Genomic DNA, 19,301 nt, shown 5'->3' on the forward strand with positions numbered 1-19,301 from the left:
GCAACGATGACCTGAGCAGGACCTGGTGGGAGCAGGAAGGAATGGCAGTAAGAGCTTGAAGAGAAGAACCAGTCCCACACTAGTGTTCATGTACAGTGCCCTCCTGAAGTATGGGTCCATGAACACTTTTTAGCTTTATAGCCAAGAAATATCTCTGATCATTACATTAACATGACTAATAAATACAGTATAATTTTTGGATCATATTATAACTAATACATACTTTCTTTCAACCTAGTGATTTCAGGTATTCAGACACATTCACCCTGAATTTCAGAATGTAAATTTCAATGTGTGGTTTCATAGCACCTTCAGGCAAAAACGGCATGAAGTCTGAGAGTCACTAACATCGTCAAATTATGGAATAATCTGAGATGTTTTGTCTTTGCTGTGGCCACTTCTTGCTTCTTCCTGGGGTAAGCTGACTTCAGTTATTTTTCTTGAGCAAGTAAAATGCTGCTCAGTTGGGTTAAATCTGGAGATTTGATTGGTCTGTCTGAGATCCTCCACTTCTCTTCTGCTTATAAACTCTTGGATGCACTGGTCACTGGGCCCTGTTGGGTCACTGTCATGCCATATGGCAAAGTGCTGCTTGATAAGTATAGATGCATTTCCTTCTGCATAAGCAGACAAAATGCTTCTGTAAACTTCAGAATTCATTTGCTGCTGCCATCATTAGTTATATCAGTAATAGGGATAGATGAGTCAGTTCCAGAGGTGCCCATGCATTACATTAACTGACCTACAGTCCCTTTATTTCTCTACAGTTTAACCTTTCCATCACTTTGGTCAAGTTCTGTCTTTATTCCACAGCTCTGTCATCTTTGCTTTGTGCTTCATAGCAAATTCTAAGCCATGTGGGGGTGGGGGTGGCAACGTCATGGCCTGGGCTCGTCCTGGGTGGAGCTTCAGAACAATAACCTCAGAGCTTTCTGAAGCTCTTCCTCCTCGTCCTTCTGAGCACGTCGCCATACTGCAGCGTCTCTCTCTTCCCAGCTGCCTCCGCAGGTGTGGAAGGGCAGGCAGGAGCAGCAGCTGCAGTGGTATTGTCGAGTGAATGTATTTTTATTGCTAATAGGGATAGTGAAACACACAGTGTGTGGCTTTAATAGTTTTTGATCTGCCATTTAATTTTAAATGAAGGACCGGATGATAGGTTCATTGCCCTGGAAGGGTACATGAGGGGTGCTGGCCACAGAGAGGGGTGCATTAAACTGGAAACACCGGCTGAAGAAAGAGAGAGAGAAATCTCCTCCTTCCTTAAATAGGGTGGGGGGAGGAAGGAGTGAGCCTGGCTAACTCTGGCGAAGGAGAAGGTCTGGGGGCTGTCCTCTCCTGGGTGGGGGGTGAGACAGTGGTTTGGGTGGAACTTTATGCCTCCCAAGCCACAGTCCCCGCGTAGCAAAGGTTTGCAGATTCTTGATGAGATTTCATCGCCAGCGGGCGTTAAGTTGATTGTAGACTAAAGGGGAAGGTGGTCCGGGCCAGGAGTGTTCGAGTCTGTGGGTTCCTTCCTTCTCTCGCTCTCCTTGTCAGCACTGCTTCAGCTGCATCGTCGCAGCCTCTCCGGAGCTGCGTCCCGTGAACCTGCCTGGCTGGTGTGTGGCCGTGCTGCAGCAGCAGAGCAAGACAAGGAACACATTTCATGCAGACAGCCAGCACTCGGAGTCTGAAAAGAAACACAGGTGTTTGAAAGTAGTGTGATTGTTAACGGTATATAATTAAAAATAAATAAGTAGAGCATCCAAATACTGCAGCTGACATCCACTCATATTCAGTAGCTGCTCTGTCTCTGAAGGGTAGCTGTGAGACAAAGCCCAGCCCTGCAGACACAGGGCATGACTGGAGTATATGGCTGCACCCTGGAAGAGGTGCTTTAGAGACATCACCAGCCTAGACCACGTGCCTCTGACTGTAGATCCAAGAGGAAACTGAACTACCCAGAAAACAAAACCATGCAGACTCAAAACAGACAGAGTCAGACTTAGGGCTTCGGAGCTGTGAAGTGACAGCACTGCCCAGTGTGCCCCTGACATGCATCGTTTTGTGATTTCTGTACCTTTTATGAAGGTGCAGTCCACTGGGGTTCATTATTTTTGTAGACTGAAGATTTTGTTGTCATCTACACTGTTTGTGTCTCGCCTTCAGAGATATTTTATTTTTAATTTATATTACATGAAAATCCAATTTCCTTGCTGAGCTCCACTGGGACTCCTAATCTCAGTGTCTTGCGATAACTGGGCCCAGTGCAGCCCTCAGACACGAGTCTCAGTATGGCAGAGTCTTGCAGCACAGAGCCTCAATTAAAAATGACAGGACAGTGAGGACTGAGAGAAGCATGTCTGTGCATCCTCAGAAAAATAGCGGTGAGGAAAAAATCCATAATTCTGACTAGTAAAGCTGTTTATTACTAACGATCAATTCTCTGAGAATTACTGTATAGCAAAACATTATGGCTTCTTTGTTCTCTGGAAATCCTCCATAGCATTAAAAGCTCACTAAATTAAAAAAAAGAGACAGAGCAGTGTACTTTATAACCTGCAGGACATATTTTCAAAATGTCCAGGAATAAGCAAACGTGCAAGAGTGAAATGAATCTGAATGTTAATAACGTGTCATGGCTTTGCAAATTTACAACAGTACATTTGCACTTGATCCATGGACATTGCATTTCACCTCAACATTTTAAGCTTTTTCCGGTGTGCGGTTTGTAGTGATTTAAACATTGCAAGAGCCTGGCACCCACAGCACCAGAACTGCAGCTGACAGCGGTGCCGTTTCTGCTCCCAGAAGCAGTTTTCACACGTCGTCACACAGCCGTAATAGAGTCACTTTCGCACTGGTTTGCCGTTCAGAAGACACAGCTGGGGAACAATTAAGAAAACAATCATCATGGTGCAGATGCTGGCATCTTCAGCTGATAATGGCAATTCAGACCTGGGTGCTGACATTTGTGTGTCATGTTGTCCCCTGGGCTAAGGAAGTTGCAGAAAATGGTATGAGATGACCTCTTAAACATTTGAGATTTTGCAGGTGATTTAAAAGCTGAAACATAATTGTCAGTGGTGTAAATTGTGTATTGCATAGGAGGTAAGACTCTGGGGGAAAAACAAGAGAAAGTACTAATGGTTGAAGCTCTCTCTTTTACTATCGCATGACTGAAATGGACCCATATCCAATTAATAGGTGAGTTGTTTTGCAAGCAGAGTAGTTAAGGTTTTTAAGCAATGTTCTACTCTTGTTATAGAACCTACTGTGCTGGTTTAACCTGTTAAGAGACAGATATTCTGCTTATTGTTACGACCACGCCTGGCACCTGTCATTAATTAAGCCTCGTTACTTCACTAACTCAGCACACCTGTTTCCCTCACTCCTTAAACCCTCAATTCCCTCACTTCCACGCTTGGTATTTGGAGTCTCTGGCTAGAGCTTGATCTCGCTCGGCTGCCTTCTCTGCGCTCTCTTTCGGACACGTCTTTCTCGGCCTGCTGACCTTAACTTAGATCTCTGACTTCGCTCTTCTGGATTTCCCTTGACGGGTTTGTTTGCCATTGGATTCCGGACACATGCCACACAGGGTCCAGCTATTTGGACGGCATCTCGCCCTAACACTTATAAAACACAGGTGTCTATTGGTGTAGCCAGCAGGAGGTTGAATCCTAACTGCACCACTCAACAATTCTGCAGTGATCCTGCAAGAGAAGATGTTTGCGAAATTTGGCCATAGCAGCTGTCAATTTAAAATCTCTTATCTGTGTTTTTTTATTTTCAAATTTCTGTTTTCAACCCCAAAACAGGTTTGGAGAAAACAGCTCCCTGAAGTCCTTTTTTTTTTTTGGGTCAATTAATTAAGCACCTGTTAATCACAAGTCATTTCACAGGGGGCCTAATTTTTAAACTGTAAAAGATTATAACACATGTGCTTTTTGTGTTCAAGAATTCACTGCAGGTTTAATCCAAAAAACAGGGGTGTGCTTATTCAAGGTGATTTGCAGGTTTGGTAGAATCCCCCGCTAATGCATTAATAGCCTGCTCTATAAAATCATGAGTGGGCCAGAACCATAGGATCCCACAACTCGGGCAGATTGACATTCGGAAGGCTTGCTGTCCTCCATCTGACACCTCAGACCCACTCATCCATTTCACAGCCACAGGGGAGGTGGCCTCCCGGCAGGGACTTGATCAATCTGGACGTCACCTCACTCGATGTTTCTGAAGTGAGGCCAAATACGAGGTGCAAAATAAAAACACAAGCAAGAACTCATTCACAGTATTGTATGCAACTTAAAATACAGTATGAGGATCACCACATTATTCTGTAGATAAGATACAGCAGCTCCGGAATCTGGAATCAGTCAGAAAAAGAGCAACCTGGTACAGTCCAGGGTTTGTGGGAGTGTGGAACAAGCTCCCCAGCCATGCTGTCGAAAGACATAACCTGGCTTCTTTCAAGAAATGTTCGGATGAGATCCTGGGATCAATTAACTACTCATTTCCAAACAGGTTGGATGGGGATTGAAAGACTGCTCTTGCTTGTGAACTTTATGATGTTTCCTAAGCAAGGCCAAGATAAAGAGGAAAAAAAAAACTCCTAGTGCAGTAATGAGCATTATATCTGTGAAGTCTTTTATGCAGTAGAAACCACATCATTGTTGGCTGATGTGCGCAGGATATCCACACAAGATCACTGCCTCAGTAGTTCCAACGTAAAAAGATTAAATAATTTCTAAAGTCAATGTGTAAATCCAAATCAGTGGAAAAAAAAAAAACCCTCTACACCACCAGGTTGTGTTTAGGTATGCTTAAAGTTTGTCTGACGCTGTAAATACTGAGACTGTGAAAGAAAACTATGACCATACCTGTAAGAACACAGAAATTGTTTTGTAGACTTCATCACACAATACAGTATTAAACTGCACACAGGTAAGCATTGCCAGACACCATCCTGACAGAAAAGCGTCCTGGTTGTCCCCGTTTTTTAAAACTCCCTGTTCAGGCGAGTAAAGCGGTTTTGGAATTTGTGTTGTTCCACGCGGGCGCAGACAGCAGCCATGGCCGGCCCCTCCCCTCGGAGATCTGATGATGTGAATGAAGGGGCATCGATGCTGGCACCGGCAGGCTGGCCCAGATGGCAGCGCCTCGCGGGCCGACCCGGCGCGGCGGGGGGGGGTTGGGTGAAGCAGAGGTTGTTTGGAATAAGAGTTCAGGGTTTCTCTCTGTACTGTTTGTGCGTTTATTCTTCAGCGGGAAGACCTTTCCTCACCGCTGATGTGGATAGCGGGCGCGTTAGAAATGACAAAGATTGTGAGTGCCCCTGATATCAGTGTTGTTGGTAACAAAGCATGCAGGGCGTGTACTGTAGTCGTGTCTGCCACTTGTTATTTGAAAGGGAGAGTTAAGCACACGTTTATTGTTCCTTTGTGTGGCAGGCTGTGATTCTGTTGGCAGTGGCTCTCCCTCTGCATTGCATCTTGACAGACTGGGCTTTCCAGCCAAATAAAATGTTGTAAAATAGGACACCGCAGGTGTATAAACTCACAACTGATAACTTCTTCTTCAGCTTGAAAAATCAACTTTAATCAACACCTTTATTCTAATTCAAACAAGACGAGTCAGTGTGAAGCCTCCTAATTAGATTTTAATATCCTCCCTGACATAATTTCACAGCAGGCTGGTGGCTACATTGTGAGAAAAAACAGGGTTGAAATACTCGGTATTTTGCTTCCCCTTGACGTGTGTTGGCACTTAAAAACAGAAATTTGATTTTGCCTTAAACTGATTCCAAATCGCAGGACTGCCACCAGATCTGTGCAATTCTGTGATCACACAGAGAGGCAGAAGGTCAGAGTCCCACTGTGTCATTGTGACTGTGGACAGATCCTGATTTCCTGTATCTTACCTTTTGTTAGCAATAAATAAATAATATACTGAGGCACAATGAAAATGCATCAGTCTGCGTTTTACATTCTGTGCCCACTGGGGCACATACATCATGTTATTTAGATTTTAAGTAGTGGGCAGATAGGTTTAATAGGATAGCAAAATACAGTACTGAACATAAATCAAGAGATTTAGGGAAAACGACAGTGTAAAAAAAGCGACAGGCAGTCAGTTTCAGTGTAAAAAAAACATTTCTAAGAGCCATGATTTTTAATAATGCAAGAACAGCACAAGACACAACTGTGATCCACTAGAGTAATGAAGATTGCATGGTTGCTAACGGCAACAACAGCCTGGATTAGTACTCAGGGAGGTCATATTCAATACTAACTTTGTAACATTTTCATTTTGCCTGTGTTACACTTCAGACTAACAGTGTCTCATGATCTACGAGCTCTATTTTTGCTCACTTTCTGCAATTTTGTAGGAAGAACGTTAAAGAAAGTTCACAAATGAGAGGAGGCTGTTTTGCCCCACCCAGTCCATGTGGTTGGAATGAGCAGATCCTAAGATCTCCTGCTGTTTATTGAAAGAAGCTGGAGTATCACCTTCAACAACGTGGCTGGGTAGCTTGTTCCAGACTCCCACAACACCTGGCACACCCCCTGTCTCCAAGTTTCCATTTGTGCCTCCGGATGATGTTTCACTGTTCACTCTGAAGGATCTGCTGGGGTGAGTTTGTTGGTTAGATGTCCAATGGGCCCCTCTCCCCCTCCAATAAACAGGGCAACAGAACCAGTTCTTCAGCAGTTCGGTTAAGTGCTCATGAGTGAGATAGAGGGTGGAAGTCTGTAGAGTGTATTCAACCTGGCTCACCTAGCTGTAGGAAACAAAGGAACAGGTAAACGTTTATTCCATGCTGAAAAGATAAGAAAAGAACACTTTGGGTGTGGAGCCTTCACACCTGAAGAAGGCTCCGCGGTCAAAACATTGTGTTTCTTTTCTTCTCTTTTCAGCATGGAATAAACCATTACTCGTTCCTTTGCTGCCTACGCCTGCTGGTGCAGTTCCTTACTTGAAGCAGCTGTAGGAATGGCAGCCCAGCCGCGAGGATAAGGCTGTCCAAACCCCCCACCCCACACGATTGTGAGGAATGAGCTGGGGAGCTGCTGCAGGAGTGCATATGGGGAGGCAGCAGGAGGATGCAATAGAGATATGTGAAGGGTCCTGGCTGCGAGAGTTATTTAAAATGAGAGTGGAAATGTGAGGGATTAGGATGAAACCTTACTCCCGAACTTCTGTTATACACTCTATAAAGTGAAAAATGCACAGGCATTGGAGCTGTACTGAAAGAATTGTACCCAAGCCCTGTAGAATCCGAGACGGTCCTGGGTCTCGGAGACCTGACTCACAAGGTGTGCTTTCATGTGACAAACCCCACCCTGGGCTTCTCCGTGGGGAAGGCATGCTGTTTTAGATGGAGTTTGCACTGAAGGTTTCTGGAGAGGAACAGTCAAGTCCAGTCAGCCTCGGCGGCACTAAATCATAATCATTCTCGACTTCATCTCCTTATTTTTAACAATCACAGATCCTGTAACTACTCTCCTTCTGTTCCTCACATTTCTCTTTCGGCATCCCTTCTCCAGCTCATGCCCACCTCTGCAGCTGCCCCTGGGTCACTCCTCTCTCTGCACAGAGATTATAGCTGCCCTGATTTATGGCCAGCAGTGTAGCCCTCAGCCAAGCAGGTGAGGCCAAAAAAGGTCCTACGACTTAAATACTCAATAAACATTTTCAGTACTTAATTCTTGGGTTTTGTTATTCCCAGTGAAATGTTTGAAAATTAGTCTGTCCTTTGTTTAATCACAGAGAAGCGAGCAAGACCGGAAACAGGCTCCAGTGTAGTTTAAAGATATTGGTATCCTATGCCAAACATACTGTACCCCAGACAAAAGGTGTGATCTAAAATCGTAAATATTAAAAATTATTACAATGAAATAACACATTTGTGCACCTGATATTATGTTATCAGCTTTAGCATGAGTGTTATTGATCTAATACTTATCTATATGTCTCTTAGATTCACATACGCATGTACTGTATATCTGTATTTGAAGAGCTGCCTTGAGGTTTCAGATACAGTTTGCGAAGTGTATCGTTTTCACAGACTTGAGGAGAGGGCATGGTTTAATATACTGGAAACATAATAGTTGTAGCCTACTTGCATAAAACCAATAAAGCCACTCCTATTAAACAATTAAAATACTTTTTCATAATACACAGATGAAATTAAAATAATTTTATACTAGCATGCCTTCATTATGGCATCGGTCTGAAGGGACATTAATGTTGTGAAAACATGGTGAGTTTTAAAAAGGTTCATTTCCGAGCCAAAACAGGAGAGTATTGAAACGGGTGTACCGTATCTCTCACAACTTAGGCTTAACGTGTCTATAGTGCCTGCAGGAAGAGGGCAATTCTGACAGAACACAAAACGTAAAGAAAAATAAGATAAGAGTCCCAGAGGAGCTTCTTAAACACAATGTAAGAACGGGCTAGTCCATTTCTTAGATTCTCCTCCACCAAATCAGTCTAAACGCAGACTTTCTTTTAAAACAGGCAGCATTTAAAAGCACATTTGAATATCATTAAAAAGTGCTGAGGATTTGAGAGGAAAGGCTGCAGTGGATCACGATTTGGGGGATGAAGGGGGCAGATTTTGGATCTCACCTGTGAAAAAGAAGGAAACCTGCAGGTTGGGAAATGGAGAGCATCTGAAACTTGGGCGTTCTAAAGAAAAGCTCCTCTAAACATCCGGCCTTCAACCTCTAACCTCTTGATCCACGTCAGGGCCGGGGGGAAGCCAGAGCCCCTCCTGGCAAGCAACAGGCACAAGGCAGGGCACTCCCTGGATCTCAGCTCACACAGACACACACTCACACCAGGCCCCGTCAGCACAGAAGCAGTCTGTGGACTGTGGGAGGAAACCCCCCGCTGAACACAGACAGCACCCCAGGACCTGAACCCCTGCACCACCCTCCTCTAAATATAAAAAAAAAGTGAAGCCATACATCTATACTCTCTGAATCATTTCACGAACACGTACCCATTAGGATAATGTTGGCAAAGAAACAAAATAAGATGTATTATTTGGTAGGCGTTTGTATTTCTGTCAAAGCGAAATAGTAAACATTTTTTTTTTACTTTTTCTTTTGAAGCGTGTCTAGTGTATAGCCCCTAGCTGGTCCCCGAGTCGCATTTCTGCTCTAAAATTTCATTTTGTCATTTTAAAATTATGTTTGCTAATCGGATGTGATTGATCACATCTCAAGTCATGAGGACAACACGATTTATCACATATTACAAGTGGCAACACCTCAGGGCACAACAGCTTTGTGAGTATATAATGCTGCTTCAAAATCCTTCCCACCCATCTGACTGTTCCCTCGCGGCCGTCTCTGCCGATTAACGGGTTTCACTGTGAATGTCCTGGCCTTCAAAGTGATAATAATGTTTCTTTATTAGCCCTATACAATTTCTTGCAGTAGGAATTAATCTTTTCACCAACCCCAGCTTTTCTCCATGAGACACAAACACAGGGAGAGAAGCCTGGGGTCAGAGCGCAGGGTCAGCCATTGTGCGGCGCCCCTGGAGCAGTTGGGGTTAAGGGCCTTGCTCAGGGGCCCAACGGAGTAGGATTCCTCTGCCGGCCGCGGGATTTGAACCGGCAACCTTCCAGCCACAGGCGCAGATCCTGAGCCACAGATCTGCCCAAGTGCCTGGGTGTGAAAACACTTTTTATGATTTTCATGAGGTACTGAGAAGTTGTGTGCCAGCAGAGTCTTCAGAGTACAGTAAAGGGTATAAAAAAAGGAAACGGTGCAGTGACGTTGCTGTATGTTGGGAAGAGAGATGCTAAGAAGACAGTAAAGAGGGAAATTGAAAACAAAAGTCAATTGTTGGCTGGGAAATGTGAAAACAGACTCTCCAGGCCATGAGACAGACAGACCCCCCCCAGGCCAAGATACATACAGCCACTAGGGGTCTCTTTGCAACATCAGGACAGGTGACTGATGGGATACCCCGCTCTCCACAATCGTGGTGACCCTTCAAACCACCACCCCCTCTTCAGCACATCGCGTCTTAGAAAGAGTTCAAAGGAGAACTGCATGAGCGACTTATGGTCTGGTTTCACAGCACTCCGTCAGTGTCAAGCATACAGGGCTACTATTGGAAACCTGGGGGGGTTTATTTAGGACAGGGACTAGGAAACACCTCTTCACTCAAAGAGTAGTGGGTGTCTGGTCCAAACATCGTGCGACATTAAGAAACAGCTGGATGGAATTTAGATTCAGTTCACCCCAGTACCAAATGAACAAGATGAGCCGAGTGCTTGCCTCTCATCTTGAGACCTTTCTTATGTTCCTCTGTACCAACCGGTTCTTGCTTTACACACAGAATTACATGGCTCCTCCTTTTTTTAAGCCCCGTTTTTGATTCTCCTCATTTTCTAAGAACTGCTACCTATCGCGCCTCTAGCAAAACAATACTCAATTACCGAATTAGACTAATTAGAAGAAAAGAAGGGACAAATGAAAAGTTCATCTCTGTGATGTTGCAGTGTTTCACTGGCTAATGAATATCTTAAGGCTAGGTTATTTTCCTTAATTTAATCCTTCAAGTTTTCAAAGTTTCTTAGAGGACATTTATTTTTAAATAAAAGTTGTTTCTGACTTTGCGGAGCTCCTCAGAGAGGGATTACTGCTATGTAACTCCAGTATTCCACTTGCATCTTCTAGACACTGTGGGGAAGCGGTAATGAAGCAAACAGTGTTAGAATATAAAGTTAAAAGTGTAGAATCTAAATCAAGGGTTGTTAACATTCTCTATTCAGCTCTTATTTAATATATTGTGTCCAATTTTGGTTACCATGTTCAAAATAGATATCCCTGCTCTGGAATCAGTCCAGAGAAGAGCAAACAGATGCAGTACATTCTAAAGTTTAATGGAATGGCCCACACTGACAGACTGCAGCACCTGAATCTCCTTGGTCTTGAGCAGAGACGGCTATGCAGTTGACTTTGATCCAGTCAACCCTCTTCAGAATCAACAGTTAAAAGCAAGAACAGGGTGACAAAGGGCAGGGCTTTGAACCCAGGCAGGGGAAAACACACTGTAAATGATCAATGCAAAATGGGAAACTAAGCTTGAAGAGGCTACTGATGACAAAGACGCTGGTGTTTCTCTTGACAAGTCATTTACATCTTCTAGACAATGTGGGGAAGCAATTAAACAGGCAAATACAATGTTAAGATAAATAATTAAAATCTTAGATTGTAAATCAAAGGATGTTATGTTACATCAGCAGGAGACGGTTCTTTACACAAAGGGTTGTGGGAGTACAGTTATGTAACATTCTACCCAGACATGTTTTTGAAGGCGATAACCTGGCTCCTTTGAGGAAAGAAGAGATTCTTGACTCTGTTAATTACTTTTGATTAGCAAATAGCTCATCTGCTAAGGTGTCCATGTCCCAGCTTTCAGATGTCATGCAGTATTGTATGGTGACTGGAGCCGAGACAGATTTTAAACTTTGTTTTAAGTTTTAAGAATTTGTTTTTTTCATTTGTAACCATAAGAAAAGTTACAAATGAAAGACCTCTATTCATTCTTGTTTGGTTGTGCGTAGCAAAGTTAACGACATTCATGTTCCTCTGCTGATTGTGAAAAAATCGTTTACCAAAAATTGATCTTGTCAGCCTCTTTGAGGATTTTGAAAGACTGTGTCAGCTGCCCTTGAAGTCTTTTCTGTTCAAGACTAAAGGAGTTCAGTTTAAGGAAGACCAACCAGGCGAATTATGCAGCATACTGGAACAGGCCAGCAGGTTAAAAACTGATTTGAGAGCAGGAATGCCCTTTCAGTAACATTGTGACAAAAACTGCATAGCATTATAAATGAGGCCTTACTAATGCAACAAATGCAAACTTTTACATCCCACACTATTAACTATACATTCTAATGGGTACAATTTTACCATCATCATCCTTGAGGCATCTCCATTATGATGAAAACATAACAGATAGATGTACTGTATACACAATTGTGTGCAGTCCTGGACAGTACAGCACTGCATATGTACTGTAGGACTGTTTTTTTTAAATAGACTCGTATAAATGCTTCAGCGTGGTAAACGAGTTTCATGTTTTTTTTGCAATGTGGTGATACCTTTACTTGTTCCTTGTGTTTTGAAATTAAGACTTTTCATTTATTTTGGAGCAAGAAAAACAGAAACCTTTTGTCTAGCAAGTTTTCATGCTGGGTTAGAAATATCCTGAAGCCTGAGGATGTTTTCCTGCCTTTAAAAAACATCCTAATGTTAATTTGGACCTTTGTACAGTATATATAATTTATTGCAACTTTCCTCAACATGCGAAGGATGTTAGATCAGGAAGGAGGGTTGTTCAGCATTCAGTTATTCTCCAACAAGATGGCTAGGTAAGATCCATCTTTTCTAAATCCATTTAGACTGCTTCATAAGATAATACTTCCATTCACATAATCCTATAGTTTAGTTCTTATAATCATTTCCATTACCTCATACATTACAGTACAAGTCAGACTTATTGGTCTATAATTATTTGGTTCTTAATGAATTAATTACAGTATTTGGTTTAACAAAAATGAAAAATATACAGTACTTTTCAAAGCACACCGCAATATGATCACAGTTCCTTAATGAGAACTCTCGCCACTGTTTGCTTGAAAATAAAAATAATAATAATTATAATAATAATAACAATAATAATTGCTTACACTTATATAGCGCTTTTCTGGACATCACTCAAAATGCTTTACAGGTAATGGGGATCCCCTCCACCATCACCAGTGTGCAGCATCCACCTGGATGATGCGACGGCAGCTATAGTGCGCCAGAACGCTCACCACACATCAGCGATCAGTGGGGAGGAGAACAGAGTAATGAAGCCAGTTCATAGATCAAAGACCAGATCAAATTCAAAGACCAGATCTAAAGGCTTTTCCTCTTGAAGGTGCTCCGACAGACAGGGTAAGAAAGCTGTCATTAACCATGTCTATCATTCCACTTTGTGCCGAGGCATGTGCTTATGCAGATGCAATTACATTAGAAGTGAAATGTTTTACATATGATTGTCTTCCTGCGGAAAGCATCTTTAATTGAATGCAATGTCTTGGTTGAGTGTTAATAGAAATAGGAGCATGCTTTTTTCATTAAGCCATGTAATGCATGCTCCCGGCAGCGTTTCTGTGCTGAATCGGCGGCAGTGTTCACATGAACAGCCATTCTTTCAGATTGGCCCGGGTCCCACAGCCTGCCACAGTGCTCTCTGAGCTCCAGCCCAGCGCCTGGGCCAGTAAACTTCACTGCGCGTGATGACCGGACAGGGCCGGGTCTGTCAGTCTGGGTGTCCACCTCGAAAAACACAAAAAGACAGTCCAGAGGTCTGTGCTCCCTCACAGGAATTTGTCCTAATTTTTCCAAGTTCGTTTAATCAGTCCGGTATTTTCACAAGAGTGAAGCTGAGGCCAGAACTGCAGGATTCCTTGGGGAATTCGCCAGGGCCTTGGGAGTAACCCCTCCGCATGGACCGAACTGGACCATCCCCACAGTCACGACTGTAGGAGTCCCAAAAGACTTCACATCAGAAGAAGATTTAACACTGTTAAGATTTGTAATAAACATTGTAAGCTACTTATTTATTACCTTGTAGATGTGAGTCACTACAATTAATAATAATAATAATAGCTTACACTTATATAGCGCTTTTCTGGACACTCAACTCAAAGCGCTTTACAGGTAATGGGGATCCCCTCCACCACCACCAGTGTGCAGCCCCACCTGGATGATGCGACGGCAGCCATAGTGCGCCAGAACGCTCCCCACACACCAGCTCTCAGTGAGGAGGAGAGCAGAGTGATGAAGCCAATTCATAGATGGGGATTATTAATAGGCCATGATTGGTAAGGGCCAATGGGAAATTTGGCCAGGACGCCGGAGTTACACCCCTACTCTTTTCGAGAAATACCCTGGGATTTTTAATGACCACAGAGAGTCAGGACCTCGGTTTTACGTCTCATCCGAAGGACGGCGCCTATTTACAGTATAGTGTCCCCGTCACTATACTGGGGCATTAGGACCCACATGGACCGCAGGGTGAGCGCCCCCTGCTGGCCCCACTAACACCTCTTCCAGCAGCAGCCTTAGTTTTTCCCAGGAGGTCTCCCGTCCAGGTACTGACCAGGCTCACACCTGCTTAGCTTCAGTGGGTTGCCACTTGTGAGTTGCAGAGTGATGTGGCTGCTGGCTACATTAAGGCTACATTAAGTTAGGAGCAATTGGTGAATTGGAAGTCGAAACTGCCTGTCAACGTCAGGGGCAGCAGAGGGTCAAGCAGGACGTTCAGTGCTGACTGGAGGAGAGGCGCCTCCCTCACTAACAGCACTGCAAGGCTGCAAACACCCGGCAGGCTGCAGGGGGCGCTGTATTGCTGAAAGCACCTTAGTCTATTCATCCCACCCTTCCCTCGTTGGCACTCACCCAGTTACATGCCAGGGCTGGGAGAATCCTGGTTACAGTCGGCTAGCGACACAACCCGGACTCGACCCTGGGATCGTAAAGCTGCGCTCAGACATCACCTTTACTGGCTGGGCCACTTGGGAGCACACGATTTTGACCTTTCGAAGACATAAATCATAAGTTTCAAAGATTTCTTACATGCAATAACCAATACCAGGGGGTTACATACAGTAGAAAAAACACAGACGCTCCACAACAAACGTCCCCAAATACAGCCAAGAATTGAGATGTGGTCAGCAATAACAGTAAAATATTATTTAGAATTCTAAACATTTATTTTATATGTCTGATTTTGAAAACCTAAGATATGAAGACATTCATGCAGCTTGAATTTGAAATGTGCTTTATATACTGTGAAAAAATATGGGAAATGGTTGTAGAGGGTTGTATTAATATATAATGTTATATATAATTATTATTTTGTACACACAGTTGCTATCCTGCTACTTTCACAATATAAATTCTGTAATCTCGGCAATGGAGACCAAATGAAAAACTACATTTCCAAGCTACCAACAGTTTACTAAGGCCAAAGAGATGATTGCTAATAGTTCATTAAGAAGACAGTTGATTAAGCACAGGTGTCGGCAATAATGGCCTGTTTTCAAGTTATAGTACAAACTTGAACAAAACAGAAATACTGTAGGTGTCTCTTTTTGTACAGATCAGATTGTTTGACTCAGGCTGGTTTGGACAAATGATGATCAGGTGAAGAGTTCTTGTAGAAAGTATTGTTGATTCATCAGAAGTGGGTGAGTGGATGAGCCAACCAATTTTCCAGAGAGGCAGGTGAAACAGCTTTTCTTTATCGGTACGAATTGATAAGTGCGGGTTAGATTGGGGCTCTGTTAAGCACAGAGGAAAATGGGATAAATCTAAAACCAATAGCTTTGGTGAGTAATGACTTGAATATGCTTCAAAAGTCAAAAGAACAAAAAGCGGAGGTGAGCAGGTGACCAAGGTGTCATAATAATGTAAATAAAAAGAATTCCTAACACTTATATATTCTCTTCTCTGGACAGTCCACTCAAAGCTCTTTACAGGTAATGGGGACTCTCCTCCACCACCACCGGTGTGCAGCCCCACCTGGATGATACAACAGCAGCCAGAGTGCACCAGTACACTCCCCACACACCAGCTCTCAGTGGGGAGGAGAACAGAGTGATGAAGCCAGTTCAGAGATGGGGATTATTAGTAGGCCATGATTGGCAAAGTCCAGGGGGAAATTTGGCCAGGACACTGGGATTACACCCCTACACTTTTTGAGAAACACCCTGGGATTTTTAATGACCACAGAGAGTCAGGACCTCAGTTTTACATCTCATCCAAAGGACGGCACCTGTCTAGTGTCCCCATCACTTTCCTGGGGCATTAGTACTGCAGGGTGAGCAACCCCTACTGGTCCCTCTAATACCATTTCCAGCAGCAGCCTTAGTTTTCCCAGGAGGTCTCCCATCCAGGTACTGACCAGGCTCACACCTGCCAAGCTTGAATGGGTTGCCTGTTGTGAGCTACGGGATGGTTGCTGGTGGATATGTACTGGAGGCTTGAAATCTTCTAATGTCTTCTTTAGCCCTAGAAGCATTCACCTTCTTGTAAAACTTTCTCTTATGATTTTTGTTTAAGCTGCACATCAGTTTCCAAAGTTAAAGCACTTTTGGAAGGGCACACAGATGCTGCTAAGCAGTTGATGTCATTATACACCCCTCTTACTAACTGTGCTGTTCACTCCTCTGGGCTCAATGTGAGCCTGAGAAGCTCATCTACCACATAGTGGTCTTATCTTCTGCCACTACATCTGTGCAAGCTAACTTCTCTGTAGGTCACCTTTGGTGGAGGTAATGTATGAAACAATAATAAACCCTTTATACTCTAATCCAAAGTTGGTGATTCATCAGGCACTGTAAATTCAGTTTGCAAATACACTACAAATGATGTTTTGCTAATAAATCTGTCAGTTATTTTTAATATTGTTACAAAAAATCTTCACAAAGTAGGAGTTCATAAGAATGTTGGAGTAAATCAGGATAAGAGTGCCGAACACAAAACAATAAAAAGAAAAGCAGGTCTGTATTCCAGCTTGGCAGTTGCATACTGTACTTTTCTCATATAGAATGCACATCTTTTTCAATAAAACCAAATGGAGTCAGCATATGAGGGCGGTAGAGGAGGGATTATCATGTCCATTAAAAAACGAATGAATACAACCCCAGTCTGGTACACCAGATAAACTTTAATGGACTACCAAACACATAATCCCTCATTTGTCTATTCTCTGTGTCTGAGTGACAAGGGGAGTCAGGGGACAGTCTGGCTTTATTGAGGAGTTAGAGAAATTAAGCTGATGAGCTTTTCTAGGCTGCAGGGCATTTAGGGTACTGAGACAAAGCAAGGTACTGAAGTACTGGGACAAGGTCAAGGTACCGAGGGCCAGTGACAAGTTAAGGCTAGTGTGATGAAGCAATCTTGTTTTCTAAACTAGAGTGGAAGGGGAAAGAAACCGGAATAAATGTGCAAGGAGGAGACATAAAGAGTGGAGTCAGAAAGAGAATACAAGGGAAAAGAGAAACGTTAGAGGACCAGGTGGTTAAATGCTTCAACAAGAATGTTAGGGATATCTGGGACAAAATGCAAGAAGCTACTGAAGCTACTGTTTTAGCGGATACACAGCATTCTCAAGATACAGGAAGGCTGAGAAAGGGAGAGGTGTAGCACTATCTAGCAAAAATAGCATTCAGGCAGAGGAACGTATTTCTGTCTGAATCCAGGATCTGAAAATATATACAGACAAAACATTGAAAAGGCATACTGATAGGGGTATGCTCAAGACTACAGTTACCTTGCATGCTATACTATACAGTTCGGCTGCACCCATATACAGTATACGAAAATCAGGAATGTTTGTGTGGCGCACACAGAGAAAAGTAAGGTTGTTTACGTATAGTCAAAACTAAACATTAACTCAAACCAAACACCCGGTTTTCCTTGATTTGTAAGTGAAATGAACTAAATTGGTGTTTTAAATAAATACCTTGTTTTGAATTCTCACCGGCAAAACATTTTCTGCTGCCTCAGGTGTGTCTGGTCCAGGGTTGCGCTTGCATGGATCGATTTATAAGAAGATACCATTAAGAGGTAATATTTTCTTAACATTTTTATGTACATAAAAGGAGTAATGACATTTTATTTTTGTGAATAATATGTTAATTGTTTAATTGTGTCTGTACTGGAGAAAGGTGTATATCAGAATTCTGATTATTATTTTGTAGAATTCGTTTTTGCTTTATAGTGGAATATTCTAGGGGGAGGAGTTTAACTTAGAAAAGGAGGAGAAAGGAGGAAGTTGATAGTAGTGTAGAGTAGAAGCTGCCTACAGCAGTCTGTTTGTTTAAATCAATTAATGAATATATTCTTGTTCTAGAGTTTTGTGTTGTTTTTCCCCATTGGTCAGTTTGTATTTTTCACTTTGGTGTTTCGGTGTGGACTTTGGGAACACAGTTCCTCACAATAAACACCATTGCACTTCTTTGCAATTGTGGCTGTGCCTTCATCATTGCTGCATTCCATCTACACCTCTAAGCTTTTGAAGGACAAGACTGTGACAGTGATTAAGACGAGCCTCCATATATATATATATGTTGGAGATGAATGCGAAGGGAGGTGTCTGAGTCTGGTTTATGTAGCTTGTTTCGTAATGATGGTGATTAGGAGCAGCTGTGTGAGATTGACTTGTCATTGTTGTCCCTCCCCAACTTCAGTTAATAACTTCCATTTCAAGCTTCCAGGAAATGACATCAGCTGTGATTGCAAATTAGGGCCTCTGAGAGATAAGAGGACTCAGACACTGTCCTTTCCTCCTGATGTTTCATTGTGAAGTCCATTAAACAGACATTTTTATCCAAAGCTCCTTACATTTCTACAAACGGGCATTTTTCGGATTTGAGCCCACTTATTCCAGTTTTCAGCCAAGAGCCTAGCCACTCCTCCACATTGCTGGCTTAGAGTTGATCATGTTCGACAGGTGGAAATCATCCAGGTGCACAGGCCTTTTGTATATTACACCTATATAGGAGTGTCAGTAATTATTAATCATTTTTTTCACAGCTCTGACAAAGCATGGATTGTTGATAGAGTTAATTCTCCTTTTGGATCACCCAGTATATTTTGCAATTATACCACATCTGGCCATCAGGCCAGTAGCTAACCTCATTATCACACATTGCCATAGGAGAAAAGTAATGTCAGCACCAGTATTTGCACATTATAACACCAATTAGCGCTTAGTAAGCACCATAGTAACAGGCTGTTTTCAATATCATTAGCCTCCCTCAGTCAGGGTTTGAAGCTCCTGCAAGTCTGGCTCTGTGCTTTGTGTCCCCTCAGGAGATATTCAGGTAAGCAAACGAGTGTGCCCAGGGGAAGTGGAATTTAAGCTCTAAAGAAAAAAATGACATTTCAATTGAAAGCTGTTAAACGTGCATTCTTAAAGGCAAATCTTCTGTACTCTCTTCAAAAACATTCCAGAGCTAGAACACACACCACAAGTGCAAACGCACCAATCCAGACAGGAATACGTTGGGATCGTGGTGGAACGATTCCACGATACAGGTAAATACACACCTGGTCACTGTGTGTTCTTCTTCCTAATGCTGTGAGAAGGCAGGGGCCATTAGAGGAGTCCAGCTCAGCCCAGGCTGACATCAGTCAATCCCTGCGACAAAGATGTGTATCAACCTGTTGTTGATAAATCCATCACTGATTCACTCAGCTCCCACTGAGGGACCCTAGACTACACTAAGCAATGGA

At 43.0% G+C, this 19,301-nt stretch overlaps 1 long non-coding RNA gene across 2 annotated transcripts; it reads right to left on the reverse strand.

Annotated features, from left to right (window-relative positions):
- Positions 1-1,603: 1,603 nt before the first annotated feature.
- On the reverse strand, positions 1,604-17,595 carry LOC107077943 (uncharacterized). 2 transcript variants are annotated; one of them, XR_011190117.1, is made up of 3 exons: positions 17,527-17,595; positions 14,457-14,593; positions 1,604-1,669 (listed from the first exon to the last, which is right to left on the reverse strand). It is a non-coding gene; the product is annotated as an uncharacterized lncRNA (long non-coding RNA). The 2 variants fall into 2 exon arrangements; XR_001478916.2 differs by lacking the exon at positions 1,604-1,669 and adding an exon at positions 12,526-13,331.
- Positions 17,596-19,301: the final 1,706 nt, after the last annotated feature.

Source organism: Lepisosteus oculatus, chromosome 7, assembly GCF_040954835.1.
Source record: "Lepisosteus oculatus isolate fLepOcu1 chromosome 7, fLepOcu1.hap2, whole genome shotgun sequence".
Lineage (NCBI taxonomy): Eukaryota > Metazoa > Chordata > Actinopteri > Semionotiformes > Lepisosteidae > Lepisosteus > Lepisosteus oculatus.